General features: G+C 40.6%; 1 protein-coding gene across 2 annotated transcripts in view; it reads right to left on the reverse strand.

The window, feature by feature from the left end:
* The window catches only part of PFKM (phosphofructokinase, muscle), a 55333-nt gene that overhangs the window by 29212 nt on the left and 11697 nt on the right, over nucleotides 1–14424 (reverse strand). The window contains exon 1 of one of the 2 annotated variants that reach the window (XM_069092659.1): nucleotides 663–910. The exons of the other annotated variant lie outside the window; for it this stretch is intronic. The gene's annotated coding sequence lies outside the window, so the exon portion shown is untranslated. Of the gene's footprint in view, nucleotides 1–662; nucleotides 911–14424 lie in introns of those variants that run through there. 2 annotated transcript variants of the gene reach the window in all.

A 14424-nucleotide genomic window follows, 5' to 3' on the forward strand; every position in this document is an offset into this window, starting at 1 on the left:
CCATTGCTAGGTCAGAAATCTGTGCATCACACACAGAGATACAAGAATATACTCTCTCTCTCTCTCTCTCTCACACACACACACACACACACACACACACACACACACACACACACACAAAAGACAAAAATCCATAGGCGCTACTGAAGAGCTAAATCTGCACAGATAGATGCATACATGTATTAAGAGAAACAGTCATACTCTGCTATTTACAAATACCTTCAATGACATACATCTGTCTCATATATCTTCCCCACACCCACTCCCCACGCACACGTGGACATAAAAACAAAACAGAGAGACTGCGTCATGTCACAGGGAGCACTTCCTTGTCCTTAGATGACTGCTAGGACAGAGGAGTCGATGGGCAAGGGCTAGGCCACCTTAACTAGCCACCCCCCTTCCTGCACCTCAGACAGCTGAGCCGTTCTTGGCAGGTGAAGCAGTCAGGTAGGAGTGGGATGCCTGACTGAGGGACTGGGATTCTCCAGGTCTGTCCTTCCCCATCCCCCTTCTCCACTCCAGCTTCTCATTCCACATCCGCTGTTTCCCTTTCCCAGTTTCCTCCAGTTCGCCCCCCACCGTATCGTCCTAGTACGGTCCACCCCCATTTAACTTGTTCTGATTCCCCCTTGGCTCGTCCCCGGTAACCCCCAGCTTGCCTGGAGTCTTGAGCTTTCTTGTGAGGCTGCTTCTCTGCTGACTGTCCTTGGGGGGAGGGGAGCGTGGTGAAGTTGGGGCGGAGCCAGGTGGAAGCAAAAGGGGAGGGGGAAGGAAAAGAGACTTTCTCCTTCTCACCAGGAGATATTGCCCAGGCTGCTCCGCCCTCTCCTCCCTTTTTTTCTCTCTCTAAGGAACCAGCCCCGTATCTTCATTCACTCTCCAGATGGCTCTGGTGCCCTGTTAATATTTGGGGAGTTACTAGCACCTGCACTTAGCAGGAAGAAAATGGCATATACATTTAGGCTATTGATTTGTTTATAAGCAGGACAGCCCTCTCTCAGCTCAGATTGACAGGGGTTTCTCCTATTCAAGCCGATCAAAACCGAGATAGCACAGCCCTCTTCCCTGGTCTGATCCAACATCTGCCTATGACGGAAAGTTCTTTCTGAGGCATAATTTTGGTCCCTCCTGCTGCAATGACATAGCAAACAAAATGCTAGATTTGGAGTCTGGAAAACCTGAATTTAAATACTTTCTCAGACTCCTATTGTGCATGTCACCTCGGGAAAGTCATTCAACTTTCTCCACCCCTCAATTTCCATATTCAAAACAGTTAAACTATCTGTAGCCCTTACCTCACAGGGCTATTGCAAAGATTGAATAAGAGAACATGTAAATCATTTTGCAAATCTTAAAATGCTATATAAATGTCATTTAAAAATATTATCTACATCCCTCAGGTTGTATCCTCAGGGGAGCTAGAAATACAGTCTCAAGAAGTTTCTAGGCTTCACCTGTTTTGCTTTCGGCTCTCAAATTATTACATCATCAAAGTAATGAATATTTACCTGTGTACGTGTCATTAATTGTACCTGGTCAGTACGGATATGAGGAAAGAGCCATAATTGGGGGAAGGTGTCTAGTGTAGAACAAAAGGGCAAGTACAGAGCTGCCCTAGCTGTAGTAGTTGAGCACTTAGGCTTCTTGGGGATGATGAAGCCCACCAGTGGCAGTGATTGGTCCTCAGTCACTCTCTTCTCTTCCATAGTGTTAGGACTATTCTATCTCTTGAGGGTTGGGGAGAGGGACCACTCTTCTCTATCCCCAGTTAGAGAAGGGGAACTCAACTAGGTGAACATGAGCCTGGGTCCTTCACTGCCTTTTCTGCTTTGTGTTTCCTTTTCTGAATACAGCTGATCAAAAAGCAATCCCAAGATGGATGTGTCAGAAGCAATCTTATGGGTTGGAGAGTTCTGTGGTTAACTCGGTACACAGCAGCGCTACCTGTACTTGGGGGAGTCCAGGAGCAGCTAACGACCAGCAGGAGGAGCTGGAGGGAGTTGTTTGGACACATTCACCAGTCCGACAAATTCCTTTGTATTCTGAAGTTTAAAGCTGAACCTCCGTGGAAAGTGTAACAGTAGTTATTGCTGCTGCTTTTTAAGTTTCTGATAATTTGTGCTTGTGGCTCTTGGGTATGTTAAACACTTTGGGGGGGGGGGGGATGGGGAAAGGAGAGGAAATTAAAATCTATCCCATACCTGATTCACACTGTTCATTGACTACCTTTCTATTGCTGTCTTTTGGGGAGACTTTAGTGAGCTAAACCTAAACTTTAAGCAATTTCCCCCTGAGCATCAGAACATGGGTGTAAGAAGCCAAAAAGCAGAAGAAAAAAAATTTAATTCCTCTCAGTAGAGTCAAGGCTCCTCTACCACTGAATCCAATCACTGAGCTTAAAGGAACCCCTTAGTGGAGAGGGTGAATGGGATGTGCCCCAGCCCCATAAGGCCCAGCAGGAGTTATAATTGTTAGACTATGAAGGGACATCAAAGCCTAAGCAGCTACCATCAAGGAGCAGGAAAAGGGTTTAGTTTCCATACAAACAGATACACTCATTTCTATACCTCCTCTTCAAAAACAGTATAGGATCAGAGACCTTCAAAGTCATTGAGTTCAACCCCCTCATTTTATAGTAAAGACACTGAGGTACAGAGAGGCACAGGGTGACACAGCTAGAAGTTTCTAAGGTGAGATGTGAATCCAGGTCTTCCTGACTCCAAGACTAGAGCCCTATCCACAATACCACATCTTTATCATACCCGGGGATAGCGGTTCTAGACTAGAAGCATCTTCAAGAGGTCATCTTGTCCCTAGCATGTTCTTCCATACATGAGGCAATGTCTCCTTTTCTTTAAGATCTTAAGGAAAGATGCCATTAATTCATTCTGTATCTCACACTCTTAACTATTGGAAAGTTCTTCCTCATGTCTAAGCTCATTCCTTATTGAAATTTCAGTACATCCCCTCATGTCTAATCCTCTGAGAAATGTTTCCCTTCTGGATAAACACCAGGACCTATTCATTGCCATATTCCTAGGTGTGTGTGTACATCCACACACAAACCACACTCTCTAAGATTCAATGGCTTTTTCTCAGTCCTCAACCTTCTTTAATTCTCCACAGGATTGCCAATGTTGGTCACCCTTTCCTATTGGATCCTTTCTCTTCTCTTTGTTGAGTCTTTCTTGGTTGTCTCTTACTTGTAGCATCCCTCCTTAGACTCCTTTGCTAGATTATCATCCATATCTCACCTTCTAATGATGGTTGTACACCAAGGCTTTGTCCTGGGCCCTCTGCTCATTCAATACTCTCTCTCTTTTGGTGACCTTATTAGTTCTCATGGGTTCAGTGATCATTTTATACAAATATCTTCCATATATATCTACTATACATTTGAATATATATGCATACATATGTATATACACATATATGTCTGTATCTATGTGTATGTGTTTACTGCCTTCATCTCTCTTCGGAGCTCCAGTCTTGCATTACCAACTACCTATTAGACATTTCCAACTGGATATCCTGTGGACATCTTAAATTCAACATGTCCAAAATAGGACTCATCTTTACCACCTAAGCCCACCCATCTTCCTTCCACTTCCTATTTTTTGTTGAAGGTACCACCATCCTTCCAGTCACCAAGGTTCATAACTTCAGGGTCATTTTGTCTCTTCTCTGTTCTTCACCACACTCTCTCCCCCAATATCCAGTGAGATGCCAAGTCCTGTCAATTCTTTCTCTAGTCTCCTATGATTCATCTTTTTCTCTCCATCTCTCTAGTTCAGATCCAATCACCTCTCAATTATTCTACTGCAATAGCCTCCTAATAGATTAATTCCTAAATTCAGTCTCTCCCTTTCTGTTCTTCCCACAAATGTTCCTAAAGCACAAGTCTAACCATATCATTCCCCTTCCCCCAAAGTTCCAGAATCTCACTATTACCTGTAGGATCAAATTCAAAGCAATCTGTTTGGCATTTAAGACCCTTCACAACCTAGTTTCAGCTATGTTCTTCATTTCATATAATTTATTCATGTTCATATCATGTGTATGTTTCCCCTGATAGAAGCCCCTTGGGGGCAGGGACTGTTTCACTTTTGTCTTCCTATCCCCTACACCTAGCACAAGGTAGGTGCTTACTAAATGTTTGTTGATTAAACATACAAAGGCTTAAGCTACAAGGACCCTGAAATTTCCCCTAGGCAGAACCTGCCCAGAGCCGAGGAAAAACTATCATTCCCATTCCTTGCTCCAAGATGCTGGGAGGGCAGGCCTCTGTGCCTGGTTAGGGTCCTTCTGCTCTAAGTTTTCCAGGAACACTCCTTTGCCTTCTAGTTCTTCCTTTACTCCCTAGAAAGCAAGTTCCTCCTCCCTCCAATTTTCCATGAATAAAAAGGAATACCCAGGACACTAACCCTCACATCCCATTTTTACTTTCTTCTTGATCCCACTTTCCTTCTTTCTTCCTAATCCCATCCCTATTATTCATAAATCAGGGGTTTTAACCTGGGGCCTCTGGGCAGATTTTAGGGAATCCATGAATGTAGATGGGCAAAAAATTACATCTTCATTTCAATATAATTGGTTTTCTTTGTAATCTGATGACTTTTATTTTATGCATTTAAAAACATTATTCTGAGAAAGTGTTGGTTCACTACTGCCAATAGGGTCAGTGACATAAAAAAATGGTTAAGCACCCCTGGTCTAGATGGTTACTTAGCAAATCACCCTTTCTCTCCCTTCACCATGATCTATCCTCTGGGGCCTCACATTTTGGGGGACACATCTTTCTTTCAGATCCCAGTAGACTTGACCATGAGATAAGACCTTATTCCTCATATCTCTTATTTTCCTAAAGGGAAAATAATAAAGAAAGTATGCTATCAGAATCCTTTTAGGAGCCAAATAGAGTCCTAATATCTAAACTAGGGAAGGATAAAACACAAAAGGAGAACCATAGATGAATATCATAGATCTTCTTGGTCATGTGATTAACAAGATAGAGAACTAGATATCTTCCCTCTCAAACTTTCCAAACTAGGAATTATGCACCAGAGATAAAGCAATTTCAGCTGTCTACATGGTCTAGGGAAGGACATCAAGAACCTAAAGAAGGTAAAAATTCCATGGACTAACACCTAACTTAACCTCACTCAACAACCCCTCCCTTACTACATACTATGCTCCTAGTTGCAAGACCTACAGGTTAGCAACAAAATGCGACTCCACACTTTAACCCTTCCCCTGCCCTCTTTCTAGGTGCTTTGCAGTTTTGGGACTCCAACTCCAAACTGCAGAGATTTCCAGAGCCCACAATAGCCAGCACCACAGCAGCATCTGTGCTTCAAGAGCTCTTCAGAGAACAAATATAAAGAGGGAATGGTGCAGGACATGTGTCTGCACTTGTAACGGAGCTAAACTCTGTACCCTGATCCTTACCTCTTCTCAGTGCTGCAGAAATCCAAACTCTAAATGGCAGAAGTTTTTCCAGGTAGAGATAGGAGCAACATGGCTCTATACCACTTGGCCAGAGAACTGAGAAATAGAAGGAACAAGACAAGACACTGTGTGTGTGGAGTTGTGTGGCACTCCATCAAACCTAAGAAAAATGGTTCTGCATCCAGTTAGGGCCAGTTTGTCCCCCCAAAAGTCACTCAGGTCTAAGACTTAGGCTGGTGAACTGAACTGCTCAGTGTGGAAGAAGGCTAAGAGGCTTTGAGATTCAGCCCCCAAGGAAATCACTATCAGAGGGGAAAGAGTCAGAAAGTGATCAAAAGGAGAAAATAGCAACAAAGACTGAAATTACCAAAGATCTAAGAAAGAAGGAAACTCAAAGTCCTTGAGCATAAGTAAATAAACCAGCAGGGAAAACATTAACAGCAGAAGGATATATGGCCTACAAATTTAATAAATGAGTTCAGACATAGCAAAGCATAGAGCAAAACAAAGGCAGAGGAACCTGTGGATTTTGAGAAGATCATAGAACCATAACATGCTGTTCCTGAGTAGTTTAAAAGTAAAATGGGAATTGTGAGAGTAGAATTTGTGGCCTATACAGCAGAAATAATTAGAAGAACAGAAAATTTTGAATCTGCCGTAGAAAGTTTCATCAAAGAAACAAAAGAAAGGACAACTGATTGGGAGTGCAGATACACAAAGTGAAAGGCAATCTGGAAGAAGAAAAGCAAAAAGCAAAAACATAAAGAAAATATGTTCTCCAGCAAACAAAACATATTGTATTTATAAGCTTAAGGGTTATAGGTCTCCCAGAAAAACATGATGGTCAAAAAATTGAATATGCAGCAAACAATATAAGAAAACTTCAGGACTTCTAAATCCATAGAACATTTCCAGAAAACAACCCAAAGCTGCAAACTCTGAGATACATAGTGGTTAAATTGAATAATTCCATGGAGAAACAACACATTTTGCAAATAACCAAGTGAAAGACCTTCAAAATACAAAGGAAAAGAAAATTAAGTAACACAAGACTATTCTGCACCAACAGAAAATGCAGGAAGGAATGAAATAACGTGTTCTGAAAAGCAATGGAGGTGACCTACCCTGCAAATCTGAGCTTAAACAACAAAGAAAAATGGATGTTCAATAATTTAAAATTCATTTGAAACATTCTTAGAAAGAAAACTAGACCTGAAGAGATCATTTGCTTCTTAAACACCCCACAACAGAAATGCAGGAGGTATGAACAACTGCAGCAGCCAAAGACAGCAAATGCAATAGCAACAGCAACAGAGTAATAGCAGAAAGACCATTAAGAGACTTTTTTCTAAATTTGTTTCAAATTGTACACAAGGAAACAGAAGTGAAGGCAGAAGACAAGTGCAAGTGATAGTGGAAAAGCAGGCCTTAGACATGTACTGAACTTTATGGCATGCCTAGACATGAGTCAATGGTAAATCAATGGGACTAAATAACATAATGAGATGGGGTGTAGAAGGGAAGAGGGAAGGTTAGAGAGTAGTGTGTGATGTGCTTTTGTCAAGTCAGGGGCTAGTAATGAAGGGAATATGACTTGTCTGGTCTGTCAGGAAGAGGACAGCCTGTAGAGAAGTGGTAAAGAGGTACTGAAAAGGAGGGAGGAAGGGAAGCCTTGTTTTGGTGGTGGTAGACTGCTTTGGATAAACAGAGATTTCTTTGTGAACAGAGAAGAGGACCTTTGTGCTGGGTGTTGTCTGCAGGGATGAGATATGGTTCTTGGAGAGACCACTCATCCTACCTTGGTGGGAGGTGTGGGGGTGGGGGGAGGAGAATTAGAGTTCCCAGAGACTGGTTGGTTGGTTGTTGTCCTTCGTTCTCGAAGAGGACCAAAATGACATCACTATGCTAGAGTCAAGTTTCAATGTGTCTGACTGTGGCTGATCTGACCAGTACCAGCTTGAAATTCTCTACCACAGGTTAGGCACAAATAATCCATGTGAACATTTTGGGTGGATTCTCTAAATTTGTGCATCCTGTGCTTTCTTTGAGCTATTTCAATTCTTCTTTGCTTATAGAACACAGCACCTTCTCTGAAGTGGACATGCCATGCTGAGTAGACCTGTGCTAGTGTCTCCCATATCACACAATCATTTCCAAAATTCTTAAGAGAGGCCTTGAGAGTATCCTTGTCTCGCTTCTTCTGACCACCAGGTGAACTCTTGCCCTGTGTAAGTTCTCCATGAAGTAGTCTTTTTGGCAAGCACATGTTTTGCATTCAAACAATGTGGTCAGTCCCTTGGAATTGCACTCTCTGAAGTAGTTTGAATGCTTGGCAGTTTAGTTCGAGAAAGGACCTCAGTGTCTGGTGCCTTATCCTGTCAGGTGATCTTCAGAATCTTCCTAAGACAATTCAAATGGAAGTGATTCAGTTTCCTGGCATGGCATTGATAGACACTACAGGTTTCAGACATACAACAATGAGATCAGCATAAGGCATCTGTAGACCTTCAGTTTGGTAGTCAGTCTCTTCTCTCCCACATTTTCCTTTGGAGCCTCCCAAATACAGAGCTAGCTCTAACAATGAGTGTGTCAATCTCATTATGAATGTGCACATACCTGGAAAATACACTACCAAGGGACAGCATTCAAAACTTCTCCATTTGCTGTAACCAATGGTTCTATGTATGGATGGTATTGTGGTGGCTAATGGAGCACCTGTGTTTTCTTGATGTTAATTGTTAGTCCAAAATTGGCACAAACACCAGAGAATCGAACCATACTTTGTCGAATCTCAGTTTCAGAGGCTGCATTAAATGCACAATCATCTTCAAACAGAAAATCATGGACCAGCACTCCCTCCACTTTGGTCCTGGAGGCAATTGATGCTTCAGGCAGTGGGCAGGCTTGGACCCAGAAATTCTGAAGCAAAAGAATAGGGATCAGAGGGAGGGCAAAGGTCAGTGGTGGACTGCATAATTGAGGATGTATGGAGGGCTCTTGTATTCTCTCTATGACCCGAAGGAATTAGTATTTATTCTGGGAATGAAGCACAATGGAAAAGGGAAAGGGAAGTAGGCTCTACAAGGCAGTGGCAGAGATGCTTAGAGTGAAGGGCCCAGAATGGGTATCTCAGAAATTTTGATACTATCAGGAATACAGAGACTAGAGAGGGACTAGATAAGCACAAGGACCATGAATCAGAGAATGAGGGTCTAGAGTTTGAAGTACTAGAGTATACAGGAGGGTCTGGAAAGGACTGCAGAAAATAAAACAGGACAAGCTGAAGGTGAAAAGAGGAAGGGAGATTTTGCTTGATTGAGAAGAAAAAGAGAAGGGAAGAATTAAATAACCAGAGAAAGCTGGGGGCCGGGGGTGGGGGGATGGGAGGTGGAGAAGGGAGGAGGAACTAATAAGCAAATCTTCCAAATGGGAAGGAGCACTCAGGGGTGAAGGGAAGAGAACCAGTGGGATTAGAACCACCTTATAAAAGGTTAAGCAAAAGTAATTTAAAGAGACATAGTACTGTGTTTACAATGGAAGAGGATAAAAAGTTATAACTTCAAAAAAAATCCCCAATATTAGAGACAAATGAAAGAAAATATAAACCTAAGTCTTTAAACTTTAAATGTGAATAGATTGAACAATCCAACAAAATGCAAAAAAGGACAGATTAGATTAAAAAAAACCCAGAATCTCTTACTTCCAAGAAACATATTTAAAAAAACCCAAAAAACAGAGGCTTAAACAAAAGAAAACTGAGAAGTAGGAAAAGAAATTAATATGCATCAAGTGAATCCAACAAATCAGGCATTACAGTCATGCTGTCTGACAAAGCAAAAATAAATATTCAAAAAGTAAAAAGGAATAAACAAGAAAACTACATTATGCTGAAAGGAACCATAGACAATAAACTAGTATATGCCTTAGAATCCAAATTCATAAAGGAAAAATTAACTGAGCTGCAAAAATACATGAACAAAGAAACAATAGTCATAGGAGATTACAGTATCCCTCTCTTAGTTTTGGATAAGTCTAATGGATAGATTAAGGGGGAAATATAGAACTGAATGATTGCTGGAGAAATTCAACATATTTGGTATTTTCTAAGTGAGACTGCAAAAGAATGCATGTATTTCTCAGCCATACATGGAATTTTTACAAAAAAATGACCATGTGGGTATTAAATGTAAAAAAGCAGAAATAGTAAATGCATCCTTTATAGATCATCATGCAATAAAATGAGTTATTGGGTCAGGGACTACAAAGAAAAGACAGACCCAAATAGAGATTTAACAACAAAATCCTAAAGAGTGAGTCTATCAAAGGACAAATCATATAAACAATAAATAGCTATGTGAAACAAAATTATAATGATGAAACAACATGCCAACATTTCTAGTATGTAGCTAAAGCAGTCCTCAGGGGAAAAATCATATCCCTATAAACACACATTAACAAAATGGAAAAATATAGGATTAATGAACTGAACATGCACATAAAAATTAGAAAGCAACAAATCCAAAATAAGCACAAAAGAGGAGATATAAAAATCAGAGAAAAATAGATAAACAGGAAACTGTCAATTTATATAAATGATAAATAAAACAAAGTTAGCTTTTTAAAAAGATTAGCAAAATTGCCAATCTGATGATTTTAGTTAATTTAATTAAAAAGAGGGAAGAAAACCAAATCAACAAAATAGTAAATGAGTAATATGAAATCACAACAGGATCAAAATAAATAAATATCAGAACCTATTATGCAAATCATATATGAACAAAACCATGAAGAAACAGAGGAGTATCTTCAAAAATATAAAATACCCAAACTGACAGAAGGTCAGATAAAGACCTTAAATAAGCCAATCTCCGAAAAGGAAATAAAACTAATTGTAAAGGAACTACTAGAGGAAAAAAATCCTGGTCATGATGGATTCATAAGAGAATTCTAGAAAACTTTAAAAAACAATTAGCACTCATACCATAAAAATTATTCTCAAAATCTGAGAAAGAAATCACTCTACCATAATCCTTTTATGAGATAGATATAATCTTAATACCTAAACTAACAAGGATAAAATATGAAAAGAAAACTGTAGGCCAATATCATTAATGACTACTAAAATTAAAAAATTTTAGACAAAATCCTGTCAAAACAAACTACAGCAATTTATCTGAGCAAGAACTCATTCATTATGACCAGGTTGGATTTATATCAGATATACAAGGATGGTACAGCATTAGGAAAACAATCAACATTCAACAACAAAAAAAATCAAAATTTTAAATAATATCCTGTCAAAAAGACTACAGTGATTTATTTTAGAAATCATTATGATTATCTTGGATTTATGCTAGGGATATAAGAATTGTTCGATATTAGAAAAATTAACACAGTCATATTAAAAGCTTTAACCAGATCCCTGGGGGTCAAAAGATTACATTCCCAAGTGAGTTGCTGTTTCCACCCTTCTCCCACTCAATTGACATACAGGCTCCACAACTTCCATGTCTTCAGAAAGAAGACATTTATCACTGGAGGATTATTTTCCTCACCCCTAGAGCATGATATAATTGCAGAAGGGTCAAAGTCTACATGATTTACCCAACCATTCTTTCTCTCTATTCTTCTTATTATATAGACAAAATGGGATGCTTTTTGTCTTAAGCCCTTGGGGAACTAAGTCAAAGAATTTCCCTAACATGAATCCCACCAAAAGGTGCCACATGTTTTCTTTCCTTCAATCAAAGTTGCTACTCATCTTTTGTTATCTTGTAGGAGAGCATGTCTTTAGAGTAAGTCTTTACATAGCTGATAGGACTTGTGCCTTAGGTATTCATTTACTCCCTGATTAAGAGGGACTGGTCCCCTGGGGGCAGAGTCAAGATGGCAGAGTAGAAGCAGGACTTCCTTGGGCTCCGGCTTCCACCTTCCCCAATTCATGTAAAAGGGAACTCTGAACAAACTTTGGAGCTGCAGAACCTACAAAATGACACAGAGAAGCTAACCTCCCACTGAGGACAGCCTGGCAGGTTGGCAGGAATTGGCCAGTTCAGTGCTCTGGAAGCCGAGCCCAGCTCCACACCCAGGTTTTAGCCCCAGGGCGGGTCTGACCAGCCATCAGCTGGAGAGACTCCAGATCATCATCTGTGGCAGTCTCCAGAATTATCAACACATAGCTACGAAGGACAAAGTGAGAGGTCAGTGCAGTCTAGACTTTGGGACCCAGTAGTTGAGAGTGCATCAGCTTTTGCCCCCAGGGCGAGAAGCCACTGAGGGCTTCAGCACAGCTGCTGCTGCCAAGTGGCAGCTTCAGCTCCTGGCCTGCAGACTATAGAGGGACCAAGTGACCAGTCTGAGGGGTAATCTCTCTTGCTTTAACCTGCTTGGATCTGGATTGCAGTCTAGGGTGGAGATCCTGGGGTGTGTGTCCAGCTTGACAGAGTGTGTGAAGGCTTCAGCAAGGCCACCCAACTAATACCTCCGGCAGCTGAAAAAAACTCAGCCTTTGGTACAAAGCTCCCCTGTCTGGTAGCAGAGTACTACTGTGGCAAAAAGCCCTAAAGTCAAGTAATTGAGTGGCAACATGACCAGGAAAGGAAACAAAGCAAACAGAAGATTCCAACATTAGACTCCTATTTTGGGGACAAAAAGGATCAAAGCATGGAACAGCAGGAAGACAGTGAAGTCAGAACTCCTGCACCAAAAGCTTCAAAGGAAAATATGAGCTGGTTACAGGCCATAGAGGACATTAAGAAGCAGATAAGAGAACTGGAGGAAAAATTGGGAAGAGAAATGAGAACAATGCAAGAAAATTATGAAATGAGAGTCAACAGCCTGACTGAGGGAAATCATACCTTAAAAAATAGACTAACTCAAATGGTAAAAGAAGGTAAAAAGGCAATGAAGAGAAGAATGCCTTAAAAAGCCAAATTTGCCAGATGGAAAAAGAATCTCAAAAGCTCGCTGAGGAGAATCATGCCTTCAGAATTAGATTGGAGCAAATGGAAGCTAATGACTTTATGAGAAATCAAGATGCTCTTAAACAGATCCAAACAAATGAAAGAATAGAAGGCAATGTGAAATACCTCATTGGAAAAACCACTGACCTGGAAAATAGATCCAGGAGAGACAATTTAAAAATTATTGGACTACCTGAAAGCCATGATCAAAGAAAGAACCTAGAAATCATCCTCCAAGAAATTCTCAAGGAAAACTGCCCTGATGTTTTAGAACCAGAGGGCAAAATAGAGGTTGAAAGAATCCACCAATCACCTCCTGAAAAAGATCCCAAAAAGAAAACTCCTAGGAATATTATAGCCAGGTTCCGGAATTCCCAGATTAAGGAGAGAATATTACAAGCAGCCAGGAAGAAACAATTTGAATATTGTGGAAACACAATCAGGATAACCCAGGATCTGGCAGCTTCTACACTGAGGGATCAAAGGGCTTGGAATGTGATATTCTGGAGGTCAAAGGAGCTGGGATTAAAACCAAGAAACACCTACCCAGCAAAACTGAGTATCATGTTTCAGGGGAAAATATGGTTATTCAGTGGAATAGAGGATTTTCGAGCATTCTTGATGAAAAAGCCAGAGTTGAATAGAAAATTTGACATTCAGATACAAGAAGCAAGAGAAGCATGAGAAGGTAAACAGGGAAAAGGAATCATAAGGAACTTATCAAAGTTGAACTAATAACATACCTACATGGAAAAACAATAATTGTAACTAATGAAACTTTTCTCAGTATGAAAGTGGTTGAAGGGAATAGAAATATATATATATATATATGAGGGTATATGGGCATATGAATACATATATGAATGTGTGTATATATGTTTACAGTTATACATGGATAGAGGGCACAGGACCAATTTAGTGGGAAGGGATGATACTTAAAAGGTGAAATTAAGAGGTGAGAGAGGAATATAATGAGAGGAGATGGGGAGAGACAGAATGGGGTGAACTATCTCATAGAGAAGAGGCAAGGGAGAATGGTTACAATGGAGGGGAAGAATAGGAAGGCAAAAGGGAATGGGTCAACCTTATTCCCATTGAATTTGGCTTGAGGAGGGAATGAAATACACACTAAATAGGGTATCTCACCCTCCAGGAGAGTAGGGGGGGAAGGGGATGAGAGGTGGGATGATGGAAGGGAGGGCAGGCTGGTGGGGAGGGAAGTTGGAAGCACCCACTTTTGAAAAGGTACGGGATCAAAGTAGAGAATAGAACAAGTGCGAGGTGGGATAGGAGGGAGGGAAATATAGTTAGTCTTTTACAATACATCTACTATGTTAATGTTTTGCATTAGCTGCACATGTACGACCTATACTGAACTGCTTATCTTCCCAGTAAGGGTGTATGACAAGGGAGGAAGGGAATGAATCTGGAATTCAAAGTTTTAAAATCAAATGTTTAACTACATATATATACTATTATTAATACTATTTTACATATGATTGGGAAATAAGATATACAGGCACTGGGGCATAGAGATCCACTGGAAAAGTCAAAAGGGGTATGGGAGAAAATATGGGAGAGAGTAGATTGGAGGAGGGGATATCCTGTGGGACTATCTTGGGGCAGTGGGTAGGGGAAAAATGGGGAGAAAATTTGTAACTCAAAATCTGGCAGAAATGAATGATGTAAATCAGAAGTTAATAAAGCATTTGAAAAATGGAAAAAAAAAAAAGAGGTACTGGTCCTTTCCTCTGTGTTTCTCTCCTCATTCTTGTCTTTTCCCCTCTTCTCCTAGGCCATGTCTTTTTGACCTTATCTCTATCCCTGCTCTTTCCACAGTCCTTCTCCTGTTCTTTTGGCTTCAATCATCAAAAAAGAATGACTGTAGGCAAAGCTGTGTCTTTAGAGGGAAGAAATAGGCAGAGACCCCCCACTTAACTGACTTATCTGTAAGCTCAGAGAGATTCTACAGATAGCTCCCCAAATAACCATACCGCCCCCTTCCTGTGCC

This window comes from Petaurus breviceps, unplaced genomic scaffold (genome assembly GCF_028583685.1).
Source record: "Petaurus breviceps papuanus isolate PSGF00001 unplaced genomic scaffold, PetGlider_PUasm1.0 191, whole genome shotgun sequence".
NCBI lineage: Eukaryota > Metazoa > Chordata > Mammalia > Diprotodontia > Petauridae > Petaurus > Petaurus breviceps.